Here is a 23,418-nt window from a genome sequence, read left to right on the forward strand (position 1 = left end):
TCGCCGTTTCAAACGAGTCTTGTTCTTTTTCACCCCATAGGAGTGCATTCGGTACTTGCTTTCTCGTCAACACTGTCAGTGGAAGCACTATCTCTGAATACCCTACAATATAATCTCGATAATAGTTAATCAATCCTAAGAGACTCCTCAACTGTTTTTTGTTCTCTGGCCGTCTTAAGTTCTGAATCGCGGCAACCCTTTCTGGGTCTGGTGCGTGAAATCCAGAGCCTATTTCATGGCCTAGGTACTTTACTCTGCCTTGTCCGAACCGACATTTCGCCAGGTTGATTGTAAGCCCGCAAGCTTCTAATGTGGCTAGCACCTTGCTAAGCTGTTCCACATGTTCTTGCCAACTGCTAGAAAAAACTGCGATGTCATCAATGTATGCGCAGGCATACATTGCATGAGGTCTTAACACCTCGTTCATTGTTCTTTGGAACGTCGCTGCTGAATTTTTAAGCCCATATGGCATTACAGTCCACGCGTACTGGCCTTGATCGGTTACGAACGCGGTACAGTGCTGAGACTTTTTTTCCATTTTGATTTGCCAGTACCCTCTGGTTAGATCCAAGACCGAGATGAATTGGGCTTTTGCTACGCACCACAACAGTTCTTTTACGTTTTGCATTGGAAAGACGTCCGTTTCAGTTACCGAGTTTAATTGTCTATAATCTATACACAACCTAACTTTCCCGTCCTTCTTAGCGACACATACAACCGGATGTGCAAAACTGGACTCTGTTGGGTAGATCAGACCCCAACCTATCAGTTGTTGTATCTGACGATCTACTTCTTCTCGAAGTTTCATGGGGACCCGGTAGGGATAGATCCTTTTCATTGTAGCATTTTCGATCAGCGTTATTTTGTGCCGTCCCACCGCGCTCCTTCCTGGCGTATTTGAAAATGCCGCTTTCCGTTCTTTTATCAAGTTGAGTACCTGTTGCCTCTGTCCCTCACTCAAGTTCGTCAGCTGGATACCCGTCTGACATACCGTGCTATCTTTTTTTTCGTCACATGGGGTCTCCTCCACGCTCCCAAAGTCCCGATCTTCAAAAATCACCCCCACAGCGTTTGTTCTTGCATAGTAGGGACGCAACTTGTTTGCATGTACCCACTTCCTCTGTCCTCCCTTTAGCTCAACAACGTAGCTGTTGTCCCTTTTCCGTTCAACAATCGTTATCGGACCCACCCACCTGGCCTCCATTTTGCTTGTAGCTTCTGTGTTTAACATTAGCACCGCTTCTCCTTTTTGAAATGACTTTGGCACTGCCCTTAGGTTGTACTGTGTGGCATATGCCCGTTGCTGTCCCTGTGCTCGTTCGTCCGCTATTTTTGCTAGACTCATCATCTGCCTCCTCAGGTCCAGGAGATATTTTTCTGCGCCTTGATTTAACGTCACTGGGGGGGGGGGGGGGGGTCCATTCTCCCGTCCAGGATTTTCTAAGAATAGCCAGAGGACCACTAGGGACACGACCATACATTAACTCGAATGGCGACACACCTGTCGTCTCGCTTGGTACTTCTCGGTATGCCCACAGCAGGCAGGGTACATACCTGTCCCATCCTCTCCCATGTTTAGCAATTACCTGTCTCAACATTCCCTTGAAAGTCTGGTTCCATCGTTCTACCAAACCATTACTCTCTGGATTACCCGGTGTAGAAAACCTTGGAGAAACCCCGAGCCGAGACATCAGTTCTCGTGTCAATCCGACTGTAAAGTTGCTACCTTGATCAGAAGAAATAATCTCTGGGGTACCCATTCGAGAAAACACTTCCAGTAAGGCATCGCAGGTTGCTTTGGCTGTGAGAGATCGCATGCATATGACTTCCGGCCACCGGGTACACACATCAACAATACAGACAGCGTATTTGTAGCCTTTAGATGAGGGGGGGTCTATGGGCCCCACGCAGTCCATTACTACCATCTGGAAAGGAACCTGTGGTCTTGTTAGTGGTTGTATCGGTACCCGATCCTTTGTCCTCTCTCTTGCTGTCAGTTGACAGCTTTCACAGGTCCTACAGTACTCCCGTATGTCCTCATCCATTCCCGGCCAATAAAACGAATTCTTTATTCTTTGTTTCGTCTTTTTGAAAGAGAAATGGCCTCCTACCGGCAAGTCATGTGCTACCTGCAACACTTGTCTGTGCCTGCCTTTTGGCAGCACTACTTGCACGACTAACTGCTTATTCATTCACTCTTTGTGGAACAGTAAGCCTTCGATCTCTGTGAAACCGTGACTACGCGCTTTAGCATATTTCTGCAACGTACGCAATGATTCATCTTCTCGTTGTTCTTTTCGAAAGCTTAGACGACTATCCTGCAATGTCTGCTCCACACTGCTATCCGTTTTGCCTGTGCTGTCGTGTGTTTCTGCTGCTCCGCTTTCTATGTACGCCTCGCTATCAATGCAGAAGGCCCCCGCTCGCGGTGTTTCACCTTCGTCCACGTTAGATATTCCCTCCGTACTGCGTACCAGAGGTGGCTCTAAGAACTTTTCCTCTCCTCGTTCCATGTTTGCACCCAAGTAATCTCCCTCAAGCTCTTCGTACCACACTGCTTTAAGGTCCTCATAATCTGTTTGCGTTAACAGTACATTTAAACCCGACGCAAGCTCGTCTGTTAGAGCACAGAGTACCAGTTTCTGTTGCTGATTGCCAACTTTGCTTGTATCCGCCAAGCGGCATGGTATGTGAACCAACTCCGCCTCGATTTCTTGCCCAAAGGGACCTCTTTTATTTTGCCCTTTGGTTGATCTCGTCTGTCAGGTAACAACGATTTCCGGATAACTGTAATATCCGCTCCAGAACCTAGTCTGACTGGCAGTCTTTCTCCACACAGCTCTAGTTCTATTAATTTGGCTTCTTTTACAATTCCACTGACATCTCCCTCTACCGTCTCGACCCTTGCCGCAACTTTTTTTTCGAACTCTGGGCATGATCTGGCAAGGTGGCCTAACGATCCGCACACGAAGCACTTTCTGGGTGGGAATGGACCCCGTGTTGCATTCCCTTCCAGTCTCTGTCGCTCGGCCGGCTTACTGAGCCTTTTCCCACTGTCTCCCTTTAATTTATTAATTTCATCATAGACCTGTGCCCACTTTGCTATACCCTATTGGAAAAAAGTACAAGAAACAAACCTGCTGCTTGTACAGTCCTGGTATGACACCACGATAATTTATTGTTATTATACATGCAGCTAGTTTGGTTTTGCGTTCTCCATAACTGGAGATACCGGCACCGCTATGGTTCCGGGTCTGTCTATACTGGCAGCCGGTTTGCTCGCCGATATGACTCGGTATGGCTGGTATGATTTTGCGTCCGATGACGTAGGCGACCGCCATCTTTCCAACGAAACGCCTATACCACAAGACCACCGGTGTAACTAAACCATACATGCAGAAAGACGACCGCCATCTTTAAACAAAAACGTCCATCGTTTACCACCGGTATCGTTACATACATCATACATGTCGAAAAATAACATAAGCCGCGTTTACATGAATGCGACTTAGTCGCATTGAATCCAGTTGCCGCATTCAATATGCGGTCATGTAAACGGCATAATGCGCAAAGCGCATCGCCTTAAAGTCGCTAGACAGAGGTGGATCGAGATGGCGAGTGCGCATTCATTCAGCCCATGTAAACGAAGATCGCATCGCATTTTGGAACGGGGAGGATTATCGGAAGGCGCTCGCTGCGGGAGCGAGTGAACAGCTGAGAACATGGTGGCGGCCAACCTCGTCGGCGGCGCGGAGAGCGGTCCCGCAATTTTTTGCCCGAGAACAAACGCAAGCTTTTATTGCGATCATAAGTAAGCGGAATTTAGCGGAGCTGCTCGGTGAGGGCGGCCCCGTCCAAACCTTTGCGAAGTACGACTTGCGCGTCCGAAGGGGTCACAAAGGCTTCGGTGCAAGCACGCATGACACCGAGAGCTCAGATCACTGTAGAGCACTGCATGGTTGCACAGAACGAGCAGCTCCTACCTCGCTGCCGTTCCTGGCTGCGCAAGAGCCTCTCGGGCTCGGGGTCTGGTCGCGATCGGCGAGGTCTGGCGCGGCGAAACGTGGAGGCTTCCTCAAAGCGTGCACACACACGTCGCCTCTCGTTCAGAGTGGACCGGCGGCCCGGACTGGAGTCCTAAACGCCTTGGTTTTGATGCTTCTTCCGTCTCCCAACTTCTTCCACAGCACCGAAGACAGCGGGCGCGATCTTTACGTTCACTGAATGCGTCGAAAGGCCTCCACGTGCGATGCACCGGAAAACGTGGTGCGGCTGGTGCCGGAACGGAACTGACGGAACTGCATAACTTCGAGCTTTGAGTCAACGTGCACGGCAACAAACCGATCGTGACACTAAGCCGCGGATACCGCATCGCCGGTCGACAGGGGCAAATGGCCCGTTGCTCGTATCGTGGGCCGTGACTCGTACTCGGCCAACTCGGCGTCTTTTCGTGGCCCCTCGCGTCGTCCCAACCAGCCGCAAACATACCAGCCCGCGACCGTGGCCGATGTCGGAGAAAAGCGAAACCGAAACGTAAAGCTTCCGCCCAGTGGCTTCCGCTGCCGCGCCTTTTCTAACTTCCCGGCCAGTCCCGGTTTACACACTTCCGGTCGTCGCGGAGATGGCGACGCAGCCAGACGTAGCGGTTTTGGCGCTGGCTCCTTCTGCGTTTTACGGGACAGATGTTTTACGGTCCGTTTCTACTGCGTCTCTGGCTCTCAACTCGACGACGCCCCTCATGGTTCAACCAGGCGTGGTCAGCCGGGGTCAGCACAGCGCGGCCGGCTCAACTCGTCCGATCGCCGGACCGCAGGCGACTTCCGATTTCGGCCGTTAGGCCTAGGATCCGAAGGACTCTGTTTCCGTGAAGCGGTAAGCGAATCTCGTCCCGTTTTCGTTCTACTTTTAAATTACGTTAGGTGCGCTACAGTGTAAGCATGCGTGCCAAGTGTTCGTGACAATTTTGAACTAGAATAATTGTGCTTCATTGCGGTTTGTCATTTACGAAAAAGTAAATCGAGCAATGAACGAGGAGCCATGCTTGAAAACGATGTATGTACGATGTTAACTTCTACCTGGGCGGCTTAAAAAAAAGTCAAGACTGGTTACGGTTGGATGCGAGGCTGGTCCCAATGCAATGGTAACCACTTAGAGCACCTTTCTGAACAGCATGTAAGCAATATAGCGATCAACGAGACGAGCGACGACGAGAAGCTACGAGTGCCGGCGCCGAGCGACGAAGATTTCTCACTCTCGCTGCTTGCGCCGCTCGGTTCCTGGGCTTCTAGAAAACGTCGCTCATCACCTTGATCGCTCGCACCAATCGCTTTCATAATGTGTGTCTCGTCGCGCAGCTGACTACCGTGTTTATTCAAATATATGTCGACCTTTTTTTTTTCTTTTCTTTTATTTTTTTTTTATTTTTTTTTTCGGAAATCGTGACTAAAGAATTTCGACCTACATTCGCGACCAAATTTTGCGACCGTACCGGAGGCATGAAGCTATCGAGTCACCGAGCCGGCGTTGCCGTAGAGCTGCGCCGCTTCTTGTTTCCAAAAGCTTTTGTTAAACAACCGAAAACAACAGCGGTGGCCGATGCCGCTATCGCGCGCACCTCTTGGGGCATTGGATTTCGCCATCGCACCTCCAGCGTTCCCCTTGCTGGGCAATGGGGAAGGAGAGGAACGCGATGCGCCATGCACTTTGTCTTCCATCCTCGCAAACGCGCACAAAAAAAGAAAAAAATAAAGATGTTACTTTTGTTCGTTGCTTGAGGCGGCTCGGCTCGCGTGTTGCTCATGGCGACACGGCGGCTTTGTTTGCGTCTTTGTAGTTTGTCTTTCGTCGCTTCGCACCTTCTTTCGTTTCTTGTCGTCATTTTACAACGGTGTCAGTGAAGTATTGTGGCGGATTTGCGAGGATGTCTACCAAGCTGTGAAGTGATGTAAAGAAAGGTTTCTTTCTTTTGCCCAAAATTTCCCCTGTTCTTAAAAATAAAAAAAAAGTCGACCTATATTTGAATTTTTTTTTTTTTATTCTCGGTGGGTCCAACAAATAGAGTTCGACCTATTTTCGAGTAAATACGGTAACTTTAATTTTTATTTTGGGTTACGTCGGACGTAACTCGAATGCTTGACAGTTACGTTGGGCGTAACTTTAATTTTTATTTCGGGTTCCGTCGGACGTAACGTTAGACACTGCGTTACACTTAAGAAAAATAGGGGCTGATGGTTCATCATATAAACCAACCATCTGTGTTTAATTAAAGCGAATCACTGCCCTAAAAAAATACTGCTGTCCTATAGGAATGTAGCGCTTCAGATAAATTTGTTAATTTTTGCTTTTAGTCTCTGCCCCACCAGATACAACATCTGGCCTAAAGCAGTGTTCCGGATCTCCTTCCAAGACCTCAGGCGGGTCGTCATTCAATCCAGGAGGCGGCGGCGTCTCATGGGCGTGTTGCTGGTGCTTCTTACTGGATGGTGCTACCGAGGGAAAAGTGGTCGTGCTTGGGAAAGGCAAGTATGGCCGCCGTAAGTAGAGATATTGTTTTTACCTTTGCTCGAACCCACCTTTAAGAAATGCACATTTCGCATGTGTGCATCTCTCAATGCTTCTACAGTCGGCTGTTAATATTTGGAGTGCTCCAACTCTGTCAGCGCTAGTTTCTCTAGATTATGCAAATGGGATGCAACACTAAACCACATATGCTCTCGCAACAAACAGTGCTCTGCTGAAGCACGCACTGTGGAATCTACTCTGGCTTTATAATGCAGCACAAAATAGTTGACGCCAAGTATAGCTACTTTTGTGACTCCGTTTTACCAAAAGCTCTGCCGAAATAAACTTGCCACCTTATAGGTAGTGCAAAAGAACCTTGCGTGCCTAACCTGGAGAAGGGCATTTTTTTCATAGGTCAATTTTTTCTTAAACCAATACCTTCAGCCTCCTTGAAATGTTAACATCATGTGACACTCAGAAGAACAGTAAACCCCTTAATGTTGGCGAACCTTTAATTTTCGCGGCCTTTAATTTTGCGGAATTCAGTGACTGCGATTATGTCCTCTGTGACCGATTCGAGAAGAAATAGGGGCCACCAAGATAAGGGGGTTTTACTGTCCATCGGAGGAGAGAGGAAGTCACCTTTGTTTGTATGCAAGAGTAAAACCAACAACAACAATCATGGTGCCGACACTTTGTGAGCCTATCTGTGTCTATTGAATGATATCAATTTTGTTTTTGTTCGTTAAAAATTGTTGCCTGTCCACTGTGGGATGTCGTCTTCAACACGAGCAGTGGTTTTCCTCTGAAGCAGGCAGCATGGACGCGTGCCGCAGCACAACATAGTTTATTTGCAGGTGGTACCGCAGTTTGAAGGATGGTTCGCACAATATGGGGGAATCGCAATTCAATGTTCTACCTCGGGCGTAGACAAGATTTGCTCATTCTAAATCATTTTGTCTACAAATCGGGAACTTGCAACGAATGTACCCGCATGGTTGGAAGGCCAGACAAGCCTTGCGAGCGCTTCGTTTTCTAGCCTCTCAGTCCTGAACCTACTCACGCACCACATGTGTAGATGTTCCGGTACGTGGGAGCACTTATTTGGAAAATGGTGAATGACAACTGTTGTTATCTTTAAGGTGGACTGCATATTTGCAGTACTTTTCCTCACTTAAAAATATGTCTTACTAAAAATATGTAGTATAGCCGATGACAAAAAGAGAATGGCTGGGCGTCCTCCAGCACATGCTTGTGCTTTTCACCCCGCTTTAGACAGATGTGCTCGCTCCAGGCTCATCAGGCGCTGAAACGTCATCGAAGGTAGCAGACGGGCTGGAGGTCGAACAACGGAGACTTCTCCCTGCCTTTGTGATGGTGTCAGTGAGCATGTACTTCTATACTCTAACTTAGCTTAACCTGCACAGAGCTGAGTAGAATAGGCTTGGCAAGTGCCCTTATTGCATATGCATTTGTACAGCTGAGGCACTTTCTAAATCAAGAACATTGTGTACCTTACCTTCAAAAACACATCATTTTGGGGGTGCAAAAGGAATTCTAAGGCATATTTTTGTTTGTATTGTCCTATTACGCATCGACTCCTTCAACTTAATGCGGAGTCGACCCAGCCTCTTGAAAAATTTAATGCTTGCCAGGTAATTGTTTTGCATTTAGTTGATATATCAGTATTCAGTTAGGTATCCCAAGTCATTAGTCGTTGAGGTGGAGTCTCTCTGTAAGTCAGTCATGTTTAACAGTCATAGAAATGCTTGTCAAATAATGGCACTGTCGAGGACATGTATTCAGCTCGAACAATCGCTGGGCACAAGCTGGTCGTGTGGTTACAGGCAGCAAACATCCCGGTTGGAACGTCCTATTTCGCAATGTAGCTGCAGACTAAATGAGGGCCCCACTCATAAACGTCTATACTTTTAGTCTCTTTAAGCTGGACCACTTTTGAAACTACAAGCCTTTGCAGCAAAAACAGCATGACGCATGATTATAAGCTCGACGTACCATGGCGTCCAACTAGAAGGTCACATGGCTTGCTTTGTGCACTGAATTTGCAAGGATGGCTTGAAGCTTCTGTCGTGGTTAACTTTAAGCTGAGATAGTTTAAAATAATGCTCTCAGTTTTTAGTGTTGCCCGGCATGGTTAACAAGTTGGTGATATAGCGCTGCATTGAAAAGTCTGTGCATTCATGACTGTATCACCTTATGAATGCAAGCTACCTATTAAACTCTTCGTTTTTCAGAGAAATGAAATGCACTTTGCTTCCAATTGCACCCGCTTCTGTAACTTCATGGTATGAAGCACCTTATGGCTGCAAGCTCTGACCGATCTTGTTCTGTGGTCTGCGCAGGCCCATATGAGGGAGTCACTCCGAGAGCCTCACCAGAGTTTCCTGCCCGTGGTCGTTCTAAATGTTTTTGTTGTAGGTATGCATCCTTTCTGTCTTTCCCTTAATTGTACTCAAACGTCTTCTTTTCATTGTCGCCGATTTGCCTCAAAATTGGTTAAGCACACAAATGCACGCTGTACAACTGTATTGTACATATTTTTTCCAAGGTAACTTTTCTTTGCCAAAGTTAGATTTTTTTATGAAGGTTAGTCTTTTTTGTTTTTATTTTCAAATTTATGTGAGTTTCCATGGGCAACACTAAAATGTTATGCCAGAAGCAAGGACAAGTTCACTGCTCTAATTTGTTCTCAACTGATTGCAAGAAATTTCGTTAATGTCGTGAAACCTCCTTCCAGCGCTTGCTTTGCAGCATAAAAAAAAAATTATACATAGGACATACTCTGTTTCTTAAACTGCTTGCTCATTCTGCAGGTCTGCCTGCCATAGATGTCGTGCTACTGGAGAGCAGGCGAATTCGATTGCTGGTTTTGCCATTGCTTTTTTTTTTTTTTTAGACGTTGTCTTAGTAGTTCTTGTAAATTTGGAGATTTTCCTAAAAAGCAAGCCGCGAAGAATATTTAGTTTAGTTAGGAAGCTGAAAATAATGATTTAGTACCCCTTTGTCACTAAAATCGATACTGTGTGCCGCTGTTAGTGTCAAGCCGAGATCCACGCTTTTTTGGCATTTTGCTCAGAGTGGTACCCATTCTTATTCGTTATCCTCTTGGTGTGCCAACTAAACTCTTTGTACACAGACACCTGCCCTCTGCTGGTACACTCTACCCTCATGTTCAGCGAGTGTATGAACCGGAGTTGTATCCACAGTCGACACTCGCTGAGCACGAGGGTAGGAAAATCTTTCCATTGCAGCAGAGCCATATATGGGGAGAGTCTGGCAGTCTATGATTTCGCTGCCGTAACGTCTCCCTTCCGAGTGAGCTGATCAGCCCGCGGCACAGAGCAAGAGGCGTGAGCGCATGCGCGTGAACTCTAGGCTGCTCCCAGCTGAGCGGGGAGGGCCGCCATTTTCATTCATTCGCCCGGCATGGGATCGATATTCAAATTTCAGTTCTTTCCTTTTATTTGGCATTCTCTGGCAATAAAATGATATAGTGTTATTTCTCGGTGGCTTAAAAACCTAAAGAAAGAAGTTCCTCCATGTTTGAACGCACTTTTATTTAGGCAAAAAAAATAAATAAGCCCGTAGCAGACGACACGTAGCCTCAACAGTGTTCCGTGCAGACAGCTTTGCGTCAAAATGGTGGTCATCTCTTTGTTTCTCTGCTGCCTTCTCTCTCCCTCCTTCGGCGTTCTCCTCCCTTTCCTCCTCTCCGGCGCCTTCGTTGCCACACCCGCTGGCTAAACTCTCCCACTATACGGCTTTGCATTGCAGTAGTAGTTTTATTTGTAGTCTTTACAGTTGAATGTGAATATTTGACAGAAGTCTCAGGTTGGGGCGAAAGGGGGTTAAATGAATGCATTTGATCATTCACCTAAATTCGGTACCCATCATTTTAACGCCTACGTAGCTTTGTCCTGGGGGGTGACTATGACTAAAATAAGAGGATCAATGTGCTGATCACGAAAGAATATGCTAGCCATTCTAATGTAGCTCTGCCAAGTACTTGATTGTGATTTGTTTTTATTTTCAGCTACTTGGGTGCCTCAAGATCTGGAGATCCTAGTGGCCACAAGCTTGGACTCAATCTTTTTCTGTGGTCTGGGCAGGACCATGGGGGAGGTAATCCCAGCAACAAGAGCATCGCAGTATCTCCCTGGCTGTGACTTTCGGTCTGCGTCACGACAGGGGAGTCCTCGTGCCACCAGGTGTTAGGTATGCCACTTGAAATAAGCATTTTTCTTACCTATTAATAGAACAGCAAAAGCACTACTAAGCCTAAAATGAAAAAAAAACATATTCAAATCTTGGGTTGGATGAAATTCCAATTACAAAAAGGAGTCTGCAGACATGATTAACATGTGAACTTAAAGCCCGCGGATGTAGGTTCGACGGTGTCACAGAAATAACTTCCCGCAGATCGCCTTGCTCGTGCTATACCCAAACAAATTCTTAAAATAATCATTGTGTTTCGTTGGTGTCATCAATCTTATGTCCCTACCACACTCACCGGTCGGGACATGTGAAATATAAAAAAACAGGAACTTGCACATTGTCAGTTCTGCAAAGATTTATATAGTGAACAGAGCATAGCACGTACAGCTTAAGAAAAAAATTCAGTGCAGGCCTATATTCATGGTTCACATATGTGTAATTGCTCTTTATAATGAAGTGAAAACTGCTTAAGTTGTGGCCCACTACAGGCTTTCTATTAGTGTTAAAAAGTGCGGTAGAAAATATGATTGCGCTTGGAAGACGGGGACATAGGAAGGACAGACACAACAGAGCGCTAACTTTCAACTGATCTAATTCAAGAACCTCAGCGTAGAAACGGACTGTGTCACCGCACCACATCTCAACCAATCCGTGGCCCTGCCACGGACCGCAAGTACGCCAAATCCTTATCCGCCAAGTCAATTGACGCCACACTGACACAACTTGTGCCGGAACTATTGATAGTGTCAGCCTCCATAATCTCGCTAACAGTCCTATCTTTGTGCCTCTCAAGAACAATAGACGAAACAAATAATGGTTTGCACCCGCAGTCATGACAGTGACACGACAGATCATGAGTGCGAGTGCAAACCATTATTTGCTCAGTCTACTGTTCTTGCTAGGCACAAAGATATGACTGTTAGAGAGATTATGGAGGCTGATGCTATAAATAGTTCCGGCACGTGTTGTGTCAGTGTGGCGTCAATTGACTTGGCGGATAAGGAGTTGGCGTACTTGCGGTCCGTGGCAGGGCCACGGATTGGTTGAGATGTGGTGCGGTGACGCAGTGTGTTTCTACGCCGAGGTTCTTGAATTAAATCAGTTGAAAGTTAGCACTCTGTGGTGTCTGTCCTTCCTATGTCCCCGTCTTCAAAGCACAATCATGTTTTCTAACGTACCGTACCAACTTGCCCAACAATCAGCACTTGCTAAAAAGTGCTATTGTGTTTTAAGCAGCTCGCACCAAATATTTTCTTGAAATACATAGGTTCATGGAAATTATTATGTAGATGTTGGCAGACAGTCATGGTGAGGCCAATCTTTAATGCCAAGTGGTCCACTTATTCAGAGTTAATTGAGTTTGTAAATATTGTAGGTCGCAAATTAAATTTTTATGGTACGCAATGGGCACAATCATCCGTAATGACTAGCTCTACCTAGGGGAACTTCATACGTTTACTACGGCAAGATGGTTTAGAAAAACAAAGTATTTAGTTTATTCAACTCCTGCACAAACCTTGTCTTTAGAAACTTTTTATATTCTTTGCGATGCTGAGATAAGATTCTGGAAATAGTTTTTCTGGAACTACTCTAGATATTTCCAGTTCATCATTTTTCTCGCAAAGCATTCTAGAGAGCCAAACCCTGTAATGTACGGAGGGAACTCACAGAATGATGCGACTGACAGTTTGGAACATTCGGCACTGTAACAGTAATAATGACATGTCACTTATGTAATGTTCATTATCGCAGATCAAACTGCTTTTTCCGTCTACACTCATTTTCAGTAGACTCATTCAGCGAACTCCCACCTGAGACTGCAGCGCTGGGTTCTGCAAAGTAATTTGAATGAATATAGATGCAACAGGTTTCTTTGAGCGTGCGTCTAACACATATTCTTCATATTGAATCTGCTAACTGTATTCATGTCCATGTCCATAATTCCAGATTCCAGCTTATTTTTATTTTGACATTTGAGTTTTCTTCAGTACTTTTCTCAACATCTGTGCTTGCTGAGCCGTACTCAAGTCCATACATCTTGTCTTTCGCTATTACATTAATATATAAAACTGTTGATGCCGAGTGAGAATTCAAGGTACCGAATCTGTCGTGCGAGCTAAATAAGAACCAATAAAAAGCTCTACAAAGGAAATTTTGTTAAAGGATGCTGTATGGGCATTAGAATAGCACATGCCATGCTAAAAAAAAAATACAAATTCTTGTTAGGTATGCGAGGATGACAGTGCTGTGCTGTTTCTGATGTGTCACAAAAAAAAAATCAGTGCCATACAGTGTTCCTTATGGAAGTACAAACTGTTGAATTCGAAGCCCAGAATTTTTATTCAAGAATGTTCCTCAATACAAATGTATTTAGAGATCTGAGCCACTGACTCATACATGACTATGTGGCAAACATTAATTTTCATGTGGATTATAGTTTACAAGGTCTAGTCTGCATTGATTTATTGCATTCATGCTGAAACTGGGAGGGGTTCTCTGGGTATGAATAAAGAGATAAACATTTCTTGAAATCAAAACATTTGAGAACGGACAAAAGGAAGGATCTGAGAACGGTATCTTAGATTCTCTTCTTTTTCTTACAGTATCTCTAATGTTCACTTTATTTCACCTGATGCATTTAGTTTTTAGCGCAGCTCTTAGCACCCGTTTCCGCGTTTCGCGGCGTCGCTGTCGGCGTAACCACCCAACTAAACTTGGCAGGAAATTGAATTAATGTTGTGGTCATGTGACGTTAATATTTCCGGTAAGTCTAGCTGAGAAACTGAATTTTTTTATGGCTGACGTGACACGGTCATGCGACGTCATTTTCCCTGCTACTTTTAGCGGAAAAACTGAATTTGTGTTGAGGTCATGTGACATCAATTTCTGCGCTAAATTTAGTGGGAAACTTAACCAGCTAAATTTAGTGGGGAAATTTTCCCGCTAAATTCAGGGAAGTTTCCTGCTAAATGGGACGGAGCAGAAGAGGAGGAGGGGAGGGGGAGGAGGGGCATACCTTCCCATCCTCCTCTTCAAGATCTGTGCTCTAATTTCACGTTACAGAGAATTGTAAACGTCTCATATTTCATCTCATGTTTATTCAACTTTTATATTGCAGGTCCGCTCGCAGCACAAATCTGGGTTGTGCTGATCCTCTACGCACAAGTTAGGAACTCCTGAGTGGCAAGAGTGGGAGTTTGGTCTGACAGCTCAAGGGACACCATTGTTCAGTATTGAATTTTTAATAATCTTCTTTTAAGCAAAGGTAAGCTTTGCTGCATGCAGTTCTTGTAAAAATAAATACCTGCAACCAAATTTACCAGGTCACGACATTTCGCCTCTGCTCTTAGTGGTCCTGGTGAGCCTCAGATAAGAGCTTACTGGTGTGCAAACACCATGCTTGTTTGAAACCACTCACTGATGTAGAGACTCGCTGACATCCAGCATTCCAATGAAACGCTGGATGTCCACAAGTCTTTCTTGAACAATGCAAGCGGGGAAGGAACCATACAATCGTATCGTATTGGGGGACATTCTACAGAGTTTTTTTTCTATGTTTTACAGATTTTTTTTAAAAAAGCCGTAACAGCTACATTTACGCGGTCTGTGCACGTGAGTTATATGGCCAGGGCGGCATAGTATAAAAGGCTAATTTGTAATGATCCGTCGGCTTATTACAGAGATGTGCCAGACTTCTTTCAGAAAACTAGATGGAGGTTCATTCTAGCGTAGTTTTATCCCGCGAATCTGAATATCCCGTTCGTTTTCCTCAAAGATATAACTAAACGTGAGAAAACACAAAAAACATCCCACCAACAGTGACATCGTAAGAAGACCTTTCGGCCGCCAAGCGTGTGTCGCTTAAGGGCCGCGCGTCCAATCGCAAGTTTTCTAGGTATATTCTCTGGCACTGGCACCAGTCGTGACACATTTTTCTGCCCTTTTAAAAAATAGCATGTGCGTGCATAGCTTTGATAGGCGCTGAAGATGCGTGAACAAAGATTTTGAAAGCTGCTGTTGTGACGTCGCTCTCTAGGCAGGTGCTTTCACAGCGCTTTAAAAGTGACTATGCAGCCTTGATTAATTAAATTAGCAAATAATTTTGATATTTGAGATTCTGGAGGTCGAATGAAGAAGATTTAAAAGTGTTTTCTCAAATACAAAACTGCTTCAGCCTCTCTCTAAGTATAGTATGTTCGTGAAATTTTTAATCAGTGAAAATAGACCCATGGTTCTAATTAGAAACCTGCTAAGCATCATCAAAACACACTAAATCAATTTTCTTTGTAAATATATAAGACGAGTAGCATTTTATGGCGTTATAAAAAAATGGTCAATTTGGACGCATTTCCAGACTTCGGTTTCTTACCAGAGCGCATCTTTGCACCTGCGGTCCAGCTGCCCGGTGACCGCAGTGCGAAGCCGCCCCCTCGCCTCCCTCGTAGGATGAAGGGAAGCAAGGCGCATGTGTGTTGCGTGTCTATGCCCCTGGGGAGCGGGACCGTGGGCGCAGAGATGAGCTCTGATAAGAAACTGAAACCTAGAAACTCGTCCAAATAAAGCTTTTTACAGAATGCATAAAACGCTACCCCTGAATTATATCCTTCTAAAAAAAACTTGATTTTGTGGTTTTCAATGACTCAGCAAGTTTCTAATTGAAACCATATTTTCATTTTCACTAATTAAAAAGTTGATTAACAAATTGTATTTAATTATCTGACTGATCGTTACGACTAGGTCCCTATACTACGTACGCCTGGCCGTATAACTCGCCTGCACAAACCGCATTAATTTAGCTTTCACGACCTTTCTAAACATATATGTAAAGCTTAAAACTAAATCGCCCTGTACAACACTGAAAAGGCGAAACCAACACGCTGGAGCCATATGGCTCCACCATGGTGGTATCGCCTTTTTGCTGGTATAGGATGTCCCATATTACGTTATACATGTATGGTTCCGTCCGCCTACATGGTTCCGCCTATATCCACTACGCTGGTATAGGATGTCCCATAATACGACACGCTTGTATGGTTCCACCCACCTGTATCGTTCCGCCTTATTCCACTATACTGGAGCCGCCTTTTTCGCTTGTATAGGATGTCCCATATTACGGTTACGCTTGTATGAGCCTTTTCCGTCATCTTTCCATCATCGAGATTTTCCAACAGGGTACCAGCAGGCCGTAACCAGTCATCTCCTTCGCGAAGAGTAACAAAAGCCTGAGCATCTTCGCTCAATATCTCCTTCACTCTGTCCGCAATTAACAACTCTTTCAAGTCATCAAAGTCGACTGCGCCAGTGAAGACACTTGTCCAAATAGCTTCAGATGATTTATTCCTTCCCGTCGTGTCGAGATACAACCTTCCGTCACCACGCCCCGATCCAACCTACCCAAACACGCTTTTTCCCGCTCTTTATCAGCCTGTTCCATCCGCTATCAACCTCACCCTCGTGATCACTTGAGCTCGCTTCTGATAACCACTGATAGCACACCTACCAGTCATGCACACCTAAGCGTGGCATGACAGGGTGCTACAAACCAAATTGCTGATGCACTTTCCCGCGCCCCCCTTCCTGAGAACCACGTGCAGGAATCCCCAGGGCTGGTCGCAGTCGTTAATACAACACAGGGACCACCTGACTCACGGTGGGGTACATTGGTCTCAAGAGAGGATCTTCTCAAGGCCCAGCATGACGATGGGTTGTGCCAACAAGTGACTGCCTGGCTGGCAGCGTCCGGTCCAGTCGACCGCCCAAGTGACACGGAGTTCGACCCCTACTTGATGAGCGACGACGGCCTCCTGCTGCGCTACATCCCCCAGGCCGACGACGATCCGGATGAATCAGCATTCCGGACCGTGATACCCCGCAAGCTACGTAAGCTTTTCATCCGATACATGCACAGCTCTGCCCTAGCCGGACACAGCAGTTGGAGCAAGACTTACGATAAGTTGTCCCAGATTGCGACGTGGCCCGGCATTCGGCAAGATGTACTGAGGTACGCGCGTAGTTGCCCGTCATGCCAGAAAGCGAAGCCACGTGGTGGTCAACCCCCAGGTCTCATGCAACCGATCGCAAGCCAGAGCCCTTGGCAGATCTCTTGCTGTGACGTCATGGGTCCATTTCCACGTAGCCCACGCGGAAACCAGTACTTGTTCGTAGTAACAGACCATTTTACCAAATAGGTGGAGCTGTTCCCTTTACGAAAGTTGGATTCGGAGAAAATATGGGACTGCCTACTTCAAGTTTTCGCGCGTTTTGGTTTCCCGGCAAGCCTAATTTCGGATAATGCGTCGTATTTTACGAGCAAAGTGTACGTCGAGGCATGCGCGGTTCTGGGAATTGAACATAAACGGACTTCGCCGTATCATCCCCAGGCAAATATAACCGAAAGGGTGAATCGAAACCTTAAGATGATGCTTGTTGCTCATACGGAGCGCCACAAAGACTGGGATGCGAAGCTCCCAGAAATGGCCTTCGCCACTCGCACCACGGTTAACCGGTCAACCGGGCTCACCCCTGCCCAGCTCAATTTTGGCAGAGAGCTTGCTTTCCCTCTCACTAACACTCTCCGTTCGACAGAGCCCAGGGCACAGGACCGCAACTACGCAAAGTTCGCAGACTACCTGCAAAAGCGTTTCACCATCAACCTCAAGGAAGCCCGGGAGAACCTTGACGTTGCCAGACTGCAGCAATCCGACCAGTACAACCAGGGACGCCGAGACCTGCAGTTCGAGGTGGGAGACTTGGTGCTCAGGCGCACTCACCCCCTGAGTGACGCGGCGAAAGGCTTCACGGCCTCACTGGCCAACAGGTGGGATGGTCCATTTCGTGTAGGCAAAAAGCTTTCCCCGCTTACATACACGCTAATTCACCATTTCAGTGGTGAGTCCACAGGACCAACTCATGTCACAGATCTTAAACAATTCCACATCCCGGAAGATGGTTTTTCGCAGGATCAGACCGATGCCGACGACGGCCCGTTCCCGGACCCCCTCTCGCCGGCACACAGGCGGTACAACCTGCGACGTCGGTGACTGCTGAGAGAAGTTGTAAAGCCGTGGACAAGATTATTCATTTTTTTTTCGTTTTTTTCGGGTTTCGAGCGTTGTACCTCGATCGTATATCATCCCACGGGTCTGATCGCCTTTCTGAGGGGGAGAGGGGAAAATATCGTGCGATTGTGCCCACCCCAGATCCTTTATCCTTTTTTTTTATGCATCATAGAGCCAGGGGTTACACATGAGAGTAACCCATGGCAATTGCTCGTTTTGATTCACGAAGATGGATGATGGGCGACGCCACTACAAATCACGGGCATCTGGACACCAGGGTCCCAGGACACGTGGCGGTACCAGTCCCCGAGGCCAGCAACCAGCGAGGCCCACCCCGCGGAACTGCGGCCACTGGGCAAGAAGGCATTGAAAACTGCAGCTGCCGGCGATTCCGGAAACGGCCACCAAAGGACAAGCGCGACCTGGAGCGCGCCCTAACGCCGATACAGCGCCGCCGTCCACACCCCCGACGACGACCCCTCCCAAGGACGAGCACGACAACACTGGCATCGACATGCCAGACGCTTAAGGGGGGGGGGGGGGGGGGGGGAAGTGTGGGAGCAAGTCTCCCACCACGGCCAGAGGCCGCTGCCGAATGCCCAAACTGGACAACGGCCGAGGCGCGCAATAGCGCACGTACAGGACAGGCACAGCAGCCTATAAAAGAAGGCACACGCCCCCAGAGAGGGGAGGACGGACCGTAGCCACGGAGGCGTCCCGTTGGAACGCTCCGGCAATGTTTTACGTTGAACTTGATACTAACAATCCATTCCTGTTACTTTAATAAATGTAGTTTCTTGTATTGGAAACCCCGGCTCCGTGTTGTTCCTCCCGGATGGGCATGCAGCAAGGTAACCCCACCACAAGGTTCAAAAGAAGTCCCGACGACTCACCGGAGTCTTGAATCCGACGGACGACGAAAGCTTCACGTGCCCGGCGTGGTGGACTGGTTGCTCGGCGGCCAATGCAACGCAGCACCGCACACACACACACTTCCCGAAAAGGGAAAAACCGACGCCCGTCGTCACTGCTGGAATACGCGTAGCCAGAGCAGAGGGTTCGAGGGGAAAGAAAGTAGCAGCGGCGACATGACGTTCTCTCGAGCTGCGGGACTCCATGTTTCGCGCGACGAGGAAGGAAGACTGACGACGAGGCGAGAGAGAGAGAGGAGGTGCCGAAGGAAGCGGAGAGTGTTAACTCAAGGCCGCAGTGCGAGGACCTGCATGGTCTCCTTCGGACGGTGCAGCTGGTGCAGCTGGTGCAGCAGCGCACCGGTGCCGCGCGCCGCATGAAGTCCCAGGCGAATGTAGTGCAGCCGCACCGATACGACCAGGGGAACGTGACGCGTTCGTCGGTGCAGCGTGGTGCGGTGCGGTGCTCCCCCGACGATGTTGACAATAATCCAGGGTTGGGCAGTATCGCGATACAAATGTATCGCGATAGTATTTAAGAAATACATTTTGTATCAGTATTTCTGTATCGCGATATCTTTTTTTCACCAGTATCTGTATTTCTGTATCGAAATACATTTTCAATGTTTCTTTGTATCGCGATGCAATCAGGGTGAAATGTATTTCGTTACATTTCTAGAGAAATACACCCCCCCCCCCCCCCCCCCTAAAAAAAAAAATACAGATCCGAATTTTTTTTTTTTAATAATTAGGGTCAAGGTGATGCTCGGGCATTGTTACCTTGCTGACCAAGATTCCTTGCGATTCTCGAAACTATTTTTCTATGCGTACTCTTCTCTCTTCTGAAAGTGTTGCGTAGTCGGGAACTCGGACCAGGTGGCGTGCCAGGAGTAGAGGCAGAGCATCTTGTGCCTGCAGGTCCTTAGGTAGGGGTTTCTTCAGTCGTGTTTGCTGGCATCCAAAGCCCGCTGCTAACCGTCTCTTTTGCCTTAGCGTACAGAGTACACCCAGCCGGCAAAGCTGATTCGCAGTCCATTGCAGCACGAGCCTGGCGGTGGTTGACTTGAAATAGTAGGATGACTCACGCAGTGAAGTTCAACATAGATTCGAATGCGTCTGTGGCTGCGCCCGTAATATTGCACGGCTCAAGGGTACGTCATCGGTGGACATGAAAGTGATCCGCTGCTCTGGTCATCCGAAACCCAGGACGGAGGTCAGACGTGGCTTCGCTGTGCCGACCAAGACTTCGTACATCTGCGACTCGTCTCGAGCGCCCTGTTTCTCGGAGAACTGGCACCTGTGCCGGTAATATCAGGTCGCAATCCACGAGGTCTCTATCTGGAGTATGCAAGACGAAGCTTGAGGACTGCAATCCTTGCGTCGGTGGCGGAGGTTTGGTAGGAAGGACCTTCACAACAGGGATGCCACCGTATCGTTTTATCAACCGTAACAGAAGACATGTGTTTCAAGATGCCTCAGGTGGCCCACTATTCTCAATAATTCCAAATGACACTGCCTGCATGATCTTCAACGAGGTAACCTACAACGAAAGCACGTATTGTCCTTTCATACAACAGTGCGGTAAAGTTTCATGTTCAAGGCCACAGCTACAGACAAAGCATACCAGTTCATTCCACCGTGACGTCATGTGATAAATGTTGACAGGGGCGTCCTTATTGGACAGAGGCATGGTGACATTTTGATGGAATTTAGGATGACATAAGATTTATTTAGAGGTCGAAGTCGACAGACAGGGTGTCAGAAAAGAGACCGCGGTCAGTATTTGATGGAACGCTTTTTGGAGCCCACTGAAGACTACTCGTCGTCCGAAATCACTAACTTCAAGGCAAAGTGTGAAGCCTACGGGAAGTAATTTCAGAATCAAAAACTTCCACTTCCAACTTCAAGCTTCATCTCATTTGGCGTCTCGAACTTGAAAAATGTATTGCAGTATCAGTATTTCTGTATTTGTATTTCTGCCCTCCCTAAAATGTACTCCTGTATTTGTATTTCCAAATACATTTTGCCTCTATTTAAAATGTATTTCCGATACGTATCGCGATACACTTTTACAAATATATTTCAGTATCAGTACTTTAGCTACTATTTAATGTATCCCAGTATTTGTATTTCCAAATACATTTTTGAGTATTTCTGCCCAACCCTGCAATAATCACATTTGCGCGCGAGCGCGTGAGGTGGTGCACCGGGTGGGTCTTCGCGTTCGCGCCGGAATAGCTTTGGCTGTGGTACCTGTAAGGATGCAAAATGGAAAATAGGCTGTGCGAGGCATTGATCGGCGGCCTATGAACGATGACTCCTTAATTTTCTATTCATTTTTATTCATTTTTTATTCTTATTTTGTCTCCCACGGCCTAGGGGCTGTTTTCTAAGCCTTCAGAATAGTATCGTATATAGTTAAAATCATTACATTTGTTTAATTTTAATATTTTAGTTTGGTCTACTGTGCTTTAGCCTTTTTGTCTAACAGTCTTCTTAGAGGGCCCAAGCTATAGAAATATACTTATTTCTTCGTTTTCCAACTCCAGACACTTCCTTCACCTTCTTTTTTAACGTTGTATATAAAACCGTCAGTTGTGAGGTAGTGCCGGTCCTGTCCACTTCTTCGTCTGTCCTTGTCCTAGCGCTATTTGTACTTTAGTATGATACTATGCAAACTCTTTCACATGTAAGTATTCAATTGGAGTGCTTAGAACTACTATCATATCTTGTTGCGTTTGTACCTTGCGAGGTTTCATAATAAATATTATATCTCTAGAAAGTCTTCCGATGCTGTGCACGCTGTCCGCATAACACTGGCAGTAAATGGGCAAGAGAAGCAAGCGGTCAAAGAGTTTGAATAAATGTCTTAAACTTCCTGCGCATAATTGCAATTGCATGCATGGCTATTAAGAAACGCCGTCTATATGCGCATTTCATGTGCAACTAGTTGAAAGTGTGAACGCTAGATATTTAATATTTGCCTTTTGAATGCGACTTTATTATCTATTTATACCTGGATGCTCCTATTTTTAATTTTTTTTCGAGTAAAGCTAGAATGGACGTTATTTATCGGTTTGCAGCTATCGATATATTATAATATTTACTGTAGCGCTTCGGCAACCGCTCTTTTTTAAGGTTGGTAAACTAACAACTCACAAATATCATGCGCCAATTATTGATAAGGCTACGGCTGGAAGCTTCGTTTTCGGGATTTTTAAGGCCCGTTTACACACTTGCGTTCGGAGCGACCACTGTGCTTAGGAACGAATGCAACAGCTGCGACTTCAACGACAACTGTGCGCGACGTGTACACACAGATGCAACCGGAGGCAACCATACGAAGCAACAGCCAATGAGAAACGAGCTTCAGCTCTTGCTCCTAGCCAATAGTAAGCAACCCAGCTACGCTTAAAACATGGCGAACGGTTTCGTGCCCGACGCGAGGTCCTCAGACTCCTCACCGGAGCAGCCGGAGGTTTCGGCTACAGCGAACAGTCACGAAGATCTGCTGTGCGCCTACAATAGCTGTGTAAAGGCTGGTTCTGACATCTGCAACAAACCCGTTATCCGCGACTGCGTCCAATCATGACTAGAGCGGCCGGAACGAGCGCTCTGCGCCGCGCGTACTCCCCTGCAACCACTGCCACAAGCGCAGCGGGTCGGCAGCACGGCGACCGCCCCTCCGCCGCCGTCAGCTGTTTCAGCGGTGCCTCTAAAAAGAAAGGGAAGCTCTGCCACTCACTTGCGTAACAGAAAATAGACATACCGTCCTCTATTACCTAAACTTTATTATTTTTTTTTTCAGGATACGCTTGCAGGATAGCGCATTAAAAAAAAAAAAAAAAAAAGAAACGATGCTGTACTTCGTTTTGCACGATCACGACTTTAATACACGACTTTGCCAACAATACAAATCTTGCCACACGCCTTTTCTACGATCATAAAAGACAATGTAATTTTAGCAGCGATATAGCAACGCAGAAATATGATTTCGTGATCAGATAGACGTTGCGAGCATTCAAGATTGTTAACACTAAGCACCTTTCTAGGGTGATGAAAACGCGTGAAAACTCGCATCCTTTGTACGGTACGCACCAGTAATACCTTGAACTTGAGCACACGCATGGAATGCGCCAAAAATAAATCCGGGCGATGTTCGAGGACACGAATGCTAAGAAAGCACCACTGTAGCCGAAGTGAACAAACACGGCGGCACGGGCGTTTCTGCTGTTTTGAGAGTGCCGCCACGAGATCGCCGCACAAGTAGGTGGATCTTTCCTTCTAGTACGTGCTGGGTTATCATAACGGCACACGACGAAAATTCACAGTCAAGGATAGCCCTTTTACGGGGCACGATGAGCGTTCACCACGCCGTCCATGTCGACGATCACCACCGACGCTATGTTTGGAAATAGAAGGAGCCTGTCACGACCGGCATGCAACGCGCGCGACCAAGCTCTCCTCGACCAGTGATTCATCTGTCGCTTCCGTCGTTCCCGAACGTAACGAAAAAGTTGAGCCCGGCTCAACTCCTTGCGTTGCGAACGAACACGAACGAAACGACCGTTTGGCGCTTCGTTGCTATGGTAACTCGTCGTTCCAACCGGTTGCATTCGTTCGTAAGCGTAGTGGTCGCTCCGAAGGCAACTGTGTGAACGGGCCTTTAGAGCATCAGTTGTAAGTGATACCACCTGGCGAAATCCGGCGCC

The 23,418-nt window shown here is 46.8% G+C and overlaps 1 pseudogene; it reads right to left on the minus strand.

The window, feature by feature from the left end:
• Positions 1-1,440: 1,440 nt before the first annotated feature.
• On the minus strand, positions 1,441-2,936 carry LOC121838501 (annotated as a pseudogene).
• Positions 2,937-23,418: the final 20,482 nt, after the last annotated feature.

This window comes from Ixodes scapularis, unplaced genomic scaffold (genome assembly GCF_016920785.2).
Source record: "Ixodes scapularis isolate PalLabHiFi unplaced genomic scaffold, ASM1692078v2 PGA_scaffold6__148_contigs__length_123643588, whole genome shotgun sequence".
NCBI classification, from domain to species: domain Eukaryota; kingdom Metazoa; phylum Arthropoda; class Arachnida; order Ixodida; family Ixodidae; genus Ixodes; species Ixodes scapularis.